Genomic DNA, 10,171 nt, shown 5'->3' with positions numbered 1-10,171 from the left:
TTTTCTTGATTTCTCTTTCTGATAGTTCATTACTGGGGTACGAAAATGCAACCGATTTTTGAATATTAATTTTGCATCCTGTTACTTTACTGAATTCACTCATCAGTTCAAATAGTCTTTTGGTGGAATTTTTAGGGTTCTCTCTATATAGTATCATGTCATCTGCAAATAATGACAGTTTTACTTCTTCTTTTACCATTTGGATGACTTTTATTTTTTATTTTTTGTTGTCTGATTGATGTAGCTAGAACTTCCAGTACTATGTTGAATAAAAGTGGTGAACATAGGCATCCTTGTCTTGTTCCTGATCTTAAGGAAAATGCTTTTAGCCTTTCTCTGTTGAGTATGATGTTAGCTACGGGTTTGTCACATATGGCTTTATTATGTTGAGGTATGTTTCCTCTATTCCTACTTTGCTGAGAATTTTTATCATAAATGGATGCTATATTTTGTCAAACACTTTTTCTGCATCTATTGATATGATCATATGATTTTTATCTTTCAATTTGTTTATATGATGTATCACATTAATTGATTTGAGGCTATTAAACCAAACTTGCAGGAAAAAATCCAAGTTGATCATGTGTATGATTTTTTTAATGCATTGATGAATTCGGTTTGCTAATACTCTGTTGAGGGTTTTTGCATCTATGTTTATCAGGGATATCAGCCTATAGTTTACTTTTTTCTAATGTCTTCGTCTGGTTTTGGAATCAGGGTAATGGTGGCCTCGTAAAATAAGTTTGAGAGCCTTGCCTCCTCTTGAAGTTTTTGGAATATGTTGAGAAGAATGAGTGTTAATTCTTCTTTGAATATTTGGTAAAATTCACCCATGAAGCCATCCAGTCCAGGACTTTTGTTTGTTAGGAGTTTTTTGATGACTAATTTGATTTCATTAGTAGTAATTGGTTGGTTCAAGTTTTCTGTTTCTTCTTGATTCGGTCTTGGGAGATTGCATGTTACTAGGAATTCATCCATTTCTTCCAGATTGCCCAATTTGTTGGCATATAACCGCTCATAGTATTTTTTTACAATCCTTTGTATTTCTGTGGTGTCAGTTGTCGCTTTTCCTTTTTCATTTCTGATTTTATTTATTGAGTCCTCTCTCTTTTTTTCTTGATGAGTCTGGTTAAAGGTTTATCCATTTTGTTTATTTTTTTGAAAAACCAGCTCTTGGTTTCATTGATCTTTTGTGATTTTTTTTTTTTAAGACTCTCTTTTGTTTATTTCCACTATGATCTTTATTCTTTCCTTCCTTTTACTCACTTTGAGCTTTGTTTGCTATTCTTTTTCTAGTTCCTTTAAGTTTAGGATTAGACTTTTTTTTTCCTTCGATTTTTCTTGTTTCCTGTGTTGCTATAAATTTCCCTCTTAGGATTGCTTTCGCTATGTAGTATAGATTTTGGATCATCGCCTTTTTATTGTCATTTGTCTCAAGGTGTCTTTTGATTTGTTCCTTGATTTTATTGTTAAGCCATTTGTTGGTTAGAAGCATGTTATTTAGTCTGTGTGTGTGTGTGTGTGTGTGTGTGTGTGTGTGTTTAGTTTTTTTCTTATAAACAATTTCTAGTTTCATACCATTGTGGTTAGAAAAGATGCTTGATATCATTTCAGTCTTCTTAAATTTATCGAGACTTATTTAGTGGCCTAACATGTGGTCTATCTTGGAAAATGTTCCATGTGCACTTGAAAAGCATTTATGTTCTGCTGCTTTGGGGTGAAATTGTCTAAAAATATCAATTAAATCCATCTGGTCTAGTGTGTCATTTAAGGCCACTATTTCCTTGTTGATTTTCTGTCTGGAAGATCTGTCTATTGCTGTCAATGGATGTTTATAGATATCTTTTTATTCTTTTATTTTCTATGCTTTTCTGAGCTGATTAAGCAATGCACAATTATTTACTGAGCTTCCACTCTGTACAAGACAGGTACAGTGAAGTGTTCAAAGGTATATGACTATAGCATTTCTATCCACAAGAGGAAGAAAAACATAGACGTGCAAAGCTTTCAGACAAGACCAGGGAGGAGGGGAAGAGACAAGTGATTTTCTGAGCTAAAAATTGGTCCACAAGATCTGACCGAGGTGACCTTGGGCTAGCCATTTAATTTCTCTGTGCCTCAGTTTCCTATATGTAAATTGAGAATGATAATAATATCTGTTTCTAAACTGTCCTAGAAAATAGCACTGTGCAAGTATTTGATTATTTTGGGGATACAAAAGTATTTCAGAAGCTGTTGCTTGTCAAAATATTTTCATTTCTAGCACATTCTAACGTAGGGATTGTAGTGCAAAATATTTGAAATCTGAACTGTTCTGAGGGATGCAGAATGAAGCCTACCCTTGGAGGAAAGGGAGGGGGAACCAGGGAGAGAGAGAAAGACAGAAAGACACAAAAAGAGACAGAGACAGAGAAAAAGAGATAGAGAGAGAGAGTCGTTCTGGCTAATGATCATGGAAGAATTCAGAGGAGAAATTTGAAATGGGCTTTAGAAGCTTCCCTAAAAATCATATTTCTTTGATTTAAAAGTTCAAATTCTGGAGTGGAGGAAGCACATCTGACACACGCCCTCACCAGACTTGAACTCCTTCTTTATTTTAACCAGGAACCAAACCCTGAGCTGGGACTTTTGTTCCAGCGCAAAGATTCTCCACCAATTTTTCAGCACAATGTAATCTGATATGGGAATATCAGCAGAGGTCCAAATAGGACATACTTTAAACAGCATTTTCCTATTTGGCTCACAATGATAGATCATCTCTCTCTCCCAGAAACTATTCTCTTTGTTTTTCGCATGATTTGACAAGGAGTGACTTTCTCATATAAAAAAATTTTTTTGTGCTTAGCATGATTATCTTGAGGTCTTTCCATGATATCACTTATATGTGAGATATAAACTTAAGAGCAACAAATGAACAGGATAAATAAACAGAGACTCATGGACATAGACTATAGACTAGTGGTTACCAGAGGGTAGGGGGTGGGGGGAGAGGAGAGGTAGATGGGGTAAAGGGGGTCAAATATGTGGTGACAGAAAGAAATCTAACTATAGGAGGTGAACACACAGTGTAAATATATATATATGCCTTATTGTTAAAGTGTACAGCTGAAACTTATTAGATTTTGTTAACCAATGTCACCATAAAAAACAAAATAATTAATTAAAAAATTTAAAAAATTTTTTCTTTTTTATACCTGAGCAGCATTTTTTAAAGAAAAGAAAAAAATGACTAATAAACACCAGCCAATACCTCTGTGCCTGTTGTTGAGACTGCACTGATGATGAGTTGAGCTCTGACAAGTTACATAGCCTGGGCTCAACTCTGGGCACCTTAATGAGGAGCTGGGGGCCTCTTGAAGGTGAAGGTAGTGGACACGGGCAAGCCCAGCGAGGTCTGCAAATGAAGAGGTGTTGTGGAAAGACCAGGATTCAGCCCTACAACATGACTTACGGGTTACAAATCAATTTTGCATTTTTTAATCCCTTTATCTGGTGAAGTATGAGTTATACAAAAGGAGCTGAACCCAAAGAAGTTAAGTCACCTATCGGATGCAATGACAACCCAGGGCTTTTATGTCAGGTTCTTCCCTGCTAAATGTAAGCTCCTTGAGGACAAGGATTCTGCTGTATTCATCTTCAAATCCCCATCAGGCTCAACACAGGACCTACCTCAGGGCAGATACTTCATAAATGTTTGCTTAGTGAATGAATGTGTAGGACCTCGGATGATGCCTTCACTTTCCACACCTCTGATGTCTGGGTTAGATGGCTTTGACAGTCCTTCCCACCTTGGAAGAGACCATGGCAACAGCTCTGTGAATTCCTTTCCAATACCTGTATGCACCTGTGTGTCAACAGGAAGACAGGGAATCGATTCCATTCTGCATCCCTTATTTCACTTACCAGATTATAGTCATTTCCTGTGCTGCTGCGCTGAATTATCACAGACGTGTGGCTTAAAACAATACAAGTTTATTCTCTTACAGTCCTGGAAGTCAGGAGTCAGGAATCAGTTTCGCCAGGCTAAAGACAAGGTGACATCAGGGCCGGTTCCTCTTGGAGGCTCTGAAGGGAGAATCCCTTTCTTTGCCTTTTTCAGTTTCTAGAGGCCACCTGCACGCCATGGTTTGTGGCCCTTTCCTCCATCTTCGAAGCGCATCATTCCAAGCTCCGCTTCTAGCCTCACATCACTCTCTTTTTTTTTTCTGTGGCCAAATCTCCCTCTGCCTCTCTTTTCTAAGGACACTTGTGGTTCCAGGCTCACTTGGATAAGGTAACATTCATAGGGATTAGGATGTGGATCTCTCGAGGAGACATTATTTAGCCTATCACAATTATCATGACCAATTTGAGAGCAAAGACTGTACTCTAATTATCTCTATATTTCAACTCCTAATATGGTGATTCATATACAGTAGATGCTTAGTAAATAATTATATGAATAAATAATCCCATGTCTATGGATTGCTTCTGCCTTAAGGACCACCCAATACAACATTCCAAAGGAATCTAAATCTGACTTCAAAAAAGCCTTAAAAGATGAGTCAGTCTTTAGCAAAATTCTCTTGGGGATGTAGAGAAGGAAGTCACACAGCAGATCACATAGCAAAGCTGCCTAAAAGTGCCCTAAAGACATTTCTCCCTCTCCTCCAGGCCCTTCACTCAGTCTCTCCACTTGCCTGCCCATCCACTACCCTAGGCAGCCAAATCTGTAATTGTTCCCAGGGAAAATGCACGAGCATCAGGATTTAATTTTGACACTGCCAACTTTCAACCAATTGGCAGGCTATCACTTAGGGGTGGGGGGTGGGGAAGCACTATCCACTTCCTTAATTCTTGGATATGTTCCTGGATCTATCTGCCACAGCAGATAGGTCTGTGAGGCATCCATGTTTAGTCCCCAGTGGTCCCATTTGGAGCATATTTGGGACCAGCCCTCTGTCACAAGAAACAATTCAAGGGGAACTACCTCCAGCCAGGGCTCCAAGGCTGGCTCTGAGGAGGCCTCTGGTGAGGGGCGAACCCTGTCTGGTAGCAGACCTGGCTGGAAGGCTCAGGAGCATCCAGCCTCTCCAGGCCAGCCCAGCATCTGCAGTGCGAACACCTTTGAAGGCCTTCTTTCATCCTCCTCCCAAATTAATGTCCTCAACCAAAAAAACAAGTCCAGGTGAAATCTCGCTTGGTTATTTAACTCTCGGCTATAAATTCCTGATGTGATCCAGCCCTTTCTGATTCTCCAAGCTATGTTCACAGGCACTTTGTTGTGTACACAAGTCACCATGAGTACATAATAATGATGAGAGTTCTAATGTAGGAGTTTTACCTGCTTTGTCACATCTAATCCTTACGCCAACCCTGTGAGGTAGGTACTGTTGTTATCTCACAGGAGGAAACACAGACTGTCGCTCAGTTACATCAGTGTCAGGGGTGGGGCATGGTGGGAACAGGGAGGAGAGGATTTTATCTGTCTTCCCTCCCATCTGCAGTCTCTCATAGGTCAACATTTGTCCCACGAGGCGTTAACTACCCTGCACTCTGGGTTGCAACACCTAGCACAGCTGGTAGAAAGCCAGATCCCAGGTCCTGTGACACAAGGCTTCATCTGAGTCCAGAAGCGGTGAGAGTTATGCCTTCCAGATCTGGCACCAATGCAGCTGTGGCCTTATCCCAGCCTTTATCCTAGTGGATGACAGACTGGGCAGGGTTGTTGGGGACAAGGCAATGAGGGCGGCAGCCGGGGCACTCTGTTGAGCAAGCAACTGAGGTCTCGAAGGGCAGGTAGATCCTAGCGATTCTGGAGAAAATTTTATATATATAAAGAGTCCTACCGCAGGGCATGGCATGTAATAGGCCCTCTATAATAGCTGTGTTGTTACTATTATTATTTATTATTATTATTTACTATTATTATTAGGCGGTGTAGGGGAAATACAGAGGAAGCTGTTAAATTTAGAGTTTAGGTAGCTTTGGAGTAGACCATTTGGACATAGAATGGGGGGTTGTGGGTGGGATGTCCTGTAATTGCTATGGTAATAGTAACCATCAGATATCAAATAACTACTCTGTCAGAAACTCCATACGCATCATTTCATTAAACCCTTATAACAAACCTTAACATCAGTAGTATCAGCCCAATTGTCAAAATGAGGAAACTAAACTTCAAAGCATACTTCTGAGTTTCAAGGTCACAGAGCTAGTAAGTGGTTAAGTTGCGTTCAACTCAAATCCATCTGATTTCATAGCTTGTGCTCCAGGCTTAACTCTTATTCTGTTCTGAATAACCCATAAACGGAGAATCTTCTGGAATAAAACCTAGTTTAGAGACTTGTCAAGAACCTAGATAGTGAGTTAAGCTGGGCTAAGGTCTTGAGTAAAGTTGAAAGGCTACAAATGCCCATTTTCCCATCAACTTGTGCTCATTGCTCCTATTGTCATTAAAGACATCCTAGCATTTTAAACAACTGAGCTTGTGCCCGACCAAATGGACTCCACCAGGGTTCGAGAGCTGGTCATGGGGGAAAATTCTCCACCTGCACCTATACCATTAGCAGCAGCAAGTTACCAGTGGTTTTTGGAAGCTGCCTTTTAGGGGACTGCCTTCAGCCTGGCTTATCACATGAACAAGGAATTTCATTGGTTTGCATCTCTCCAGCACACATCAGATGTTTGCCTTAGCATACCATACGTATTCAAAGCACATAGGGCATGGAGACTCAGCCCAGGCCTAGCTGTTGCAAAGCTTCATCTGACTGCAGCCTCTGACCTCTTCTCTAGCACACAGGCTCATCCTGGTCAAAGACTTCTCTTTGGCATCACAGAACTTAGAGCCTGATTCTGAATTCCTGTGCACTGTTTGCCACTGTCGCACAAGCTTTCTCTCCACCAGCCAGATGGTCTTAAATGTGTTCTGACCCCCACATCTGCAGTAAGTTACAGAGCCCTTGCTAAGTGCTCAATAAATATGTTCTGAACTGAAAGGTTCACTGAACAGGAGGAGTTGAGTGATATCACCTCTTGACATCAGTATTGTGTGGCATCAGTATTTGGGAGGGGTTGAGGGGCTTGTGGAGCAGGGGTCACTTTTTTAAAACCTTTCTGTATGTATATCTCCCCCAATGAGAACCCTGCTGAAAGTAAACAGAACCTGCCCTGTGTGTCTCCACCACAGGAGGGGGATAGGGCAGGCATAAGAACTGACATCTCTAGGGAGCTTTTCCAAAGCACACCATCTATTTACTAAGTAAATATTTACTGAGCAAAATAGGAGGAGGAAGGGCATTCCAGTGAGAGAGAGAACAGTTTAAACAAAGCTAAAGAGAAAGAAAAAACGGGGTATGTGTGGGGTCCAGTGAGTCGTGAAATTCAGGAGATAAGATCTGGAAGATAAGAGCAAGAAGTCTTCGAATACTTCGGGAAGGAGTTCTGGCTTATTCAACAGGCAAGACAGAGTCAAAAAAAAGATTTTGAGCAAGAGATGGACATAATTGAAAATTTTCATTAGGAAAATTAATTTGACAGTAGTGCCTAAAATCAACCAAGATAAAGAATAATCATATAAAGTAGCCAGCAATGACTAAGTATTTACTATGCACCCAGCACCATGTCAAGCCCTTTATATACACCGTCTCATTCAATGAAAACGACAGATAATGCATTTAAGACTCAGTGCCTGACACATGGTATTTTCCAATACTCACAATCACCCTGCAAGTTGAACATTATTATTACCTAATTTTTACAGATGATGCCTGCCATTCAAAGAGGTTAAATATTAAATACCCAAGGTCAAAAAGCAATAAGTGGCAGAGCCAGGATTTAAACACAGGTCAGTCTGACTCCAAAACTGACTCTTAAGGGAAAGAGATGTTAGGAAGCAATTGCATAAGTCCTGACAATTGGTGATGACCTGGAAGAGCTACAGGACGGAAGGAAAGACAGGACATGGCAACTGACAGCTGGGTGGGGAGAGGGCGTGGTCAAAGACGGCGCAGTTTGGAGCGTGGGCGACCAACAGAAAGTGACGTTGCGATGAAAATCAAGGACATAGGAGGCAAAGTAAGTGAAAAGGATTCAAAATATGTTGGATTTGATGTGTTGATGGCATTGTCAAGTAGAAATATCTTGCAAGCATTTAGAAAAATCGTCTTATTCCTTATACCCTGATCCTTATTTATAATTTTTCATTCTTTTCTTTTTTAATTGTTTAAAAACTTTTATTGTGGTAAAATATGCATAACATAGCATAACATAAAAATTTACCTTTTAACCATTTTTAAAGAGTCCTTTATTTTTTAAATTAGCATAAAGTTGACTTCTGGTTTCCGGTCCAGCATGGAAAGAGCTTGAAAACCACCACTCCATCCAAACAAAAAAGCTGAACAAACCAAAAAATCAACAACTCTTTTTTAGATTCACCAGAGAAGTGAGGTCACAGGGAAAACTGCTGCCCTCAAAATTGGAGAAACAGTCAGCCAGATACAGAGAATCACAACTTATTGGAGCAAAAACTCATGAGCAGAAACCTCCACGGGAGCCAGCACTGGGGTAGAAAACCTGGACTGCAATTGGTGAATCGCTAGTGGCTCAGTGTAGACAAGTCTGAGTTAAAAAACAAACAAACAAACAAACAAACAAAAACAACTCCAGGGGGCTCATGCTTTTGTGAGTTTTAGCTCCAGAAGCTCTACCAGGTTCTCACAGAGAATATCAGAGAAAAATCCCCTCATGCTTGCAGCAGAGGAAGTGGAAAAGTGATGATTTTTAAATATGCCAGAACATTTTGTTGTTCTTCACCAGGCCTGCTTTCAGTAGAAACTATTTTACCAGAGCCTAATCTGTTGAAGTTTTAGCAGAGCTTCATCAACCTGGGGGAAGGGAAATGTCCAACTCCAGTTCATTCTAGCCATCCTAGCCGGCCTGAGTGGAGAGAAAACTGAGAAGAACTTGTGAAGTTCACAGCACAGGGGCAGAGACTCACTAAAAGACTGGGATCTAATCACGGAACTGTAGAATATTCCCCCCACACACACACCTCACCACCACACCAGTAAAGACCTGTTTACCAGAGTTCCTTTTACTGGCTTTCAACAAAAAATATTACAAGGCATACTAAAAATCAAAAGACAGGTTGAAGAGACAGAGTGAGTGTCAGACCCAGACTCAGCTATGGCAGGGAATGTTGGAATTATCAGACCAGGAATTTAAAACAACGGTGATAAATATGCTAAGGGGTCTAATGGAAAAAATAGACAACATGCAAGAATAGGTGGGTAATATAAGCGGAGAGATGGAAAATCTAAGAATAAAAAAAAGCTACAGATCTAAAACATAGTAACAGAAATAAAGAATGCTTTTTATGGGCTCATTAGTAGACTGCAAATTGCTGAGGAAAGAATCTCTGAGCTTGAGATCATGTCTATAAAAATCAAAACTAAAAATCAAAGAGAAAAAAGACAGAATGAACAGAATACCCAAGATCTCTGGGACAACTATAAAAAGGGTAACATTTGCATAATGGGAATACCAAAAAAAGAAAAGAAAAGAAAAAGAGAAAAGAACAGGAGAAATATTTGAAGCAATCATGACTGAGAATTTCCTTCAAATCAATGTCAGACACCAAACCGCAGATCCAGAAAGTTCAGAGAACACCAAGGTGGATAAATGCTCCATAACCCACACCTATGCATATCATATTTAAACTGTATAAAATCAAAGATAAAGAAAAAATCTTGAGAGAAGCCAGAGAAAAAAACCCTACCTATAGAGGATCAAAGACAAGAATTCGTCTGAATTCTGAGAAACGATGCACGCAAGAAGACAGTAGAGGGGAATATTTGAAGTGTTGACAGGAGAAAAAAAAAAACCTAGAATCCTGTACCTTGTGAAATTATCCTTCAAAAGTGAAAGAGAAATAAAGAATTTCTCAGACAAAAATTAAGAGAATTTGTTTTCAGTAGATCTTACTTACAAGGAATATTAAGATGTTCTTCAGAGATAAGGAAAATGATGTAAGTCAGAATTTGAATCTATATTTTTAAAAGGAGCATTGGAGAAGGAACGAGTAAAGATAAAATTAAAACTTTTTATTTTTCTAAGTGATCTAACAGATAACAATTTGTTCAAAAAATAAGAGCAACAATGCATTTGATTATGTGTATGTATATGTTATACA

The 10,171-nt window shown here is 39.5% G+C and overlaps 1 long non-coding RNA gene across 1 annotated transcript in view; it reads left to right on the top strand.

The window, feature by feature from the left end:
* The window catches only part of LOC111745079, a 17,065-nt gene extending 7,425 nt beyond the window's left edge, over positions 1–9,640 (top strand). Inside the window, exon 2 of the long non-coding RNA XR_002782481.1 lies at positions 8,301–9,640. This is a non-coding gene — a long non-coding RNA (uncharacterized LOC111745079). The remainder of the gene's footprint in view (positions 1–8,300) is intronic.
* The last annotated feature ends 531 nt before the right edge of the window (positions 9,641–10,171 follow it).

Source organism: Pteropus vampyrus, unplaced genomic scaffold (genome assembly GCF_000151845.1).
Source record: "Pteropus vampyrus isolate Shadow unplaced genomic scaffold, Pvam_2.0 Scaffold6, whole genome shotgun sequence".
Classification (NCBI taxonomy): domain Eukaryota; kingdom Metazoa; phylum Chordata; class Mammalia; order Chiroptera; family Pteropodidae; genus Pteropus; species Pteropus vampyrus.
This window is presented reverse-complemented; position numbering and strand designations above follow the sequence as displayed.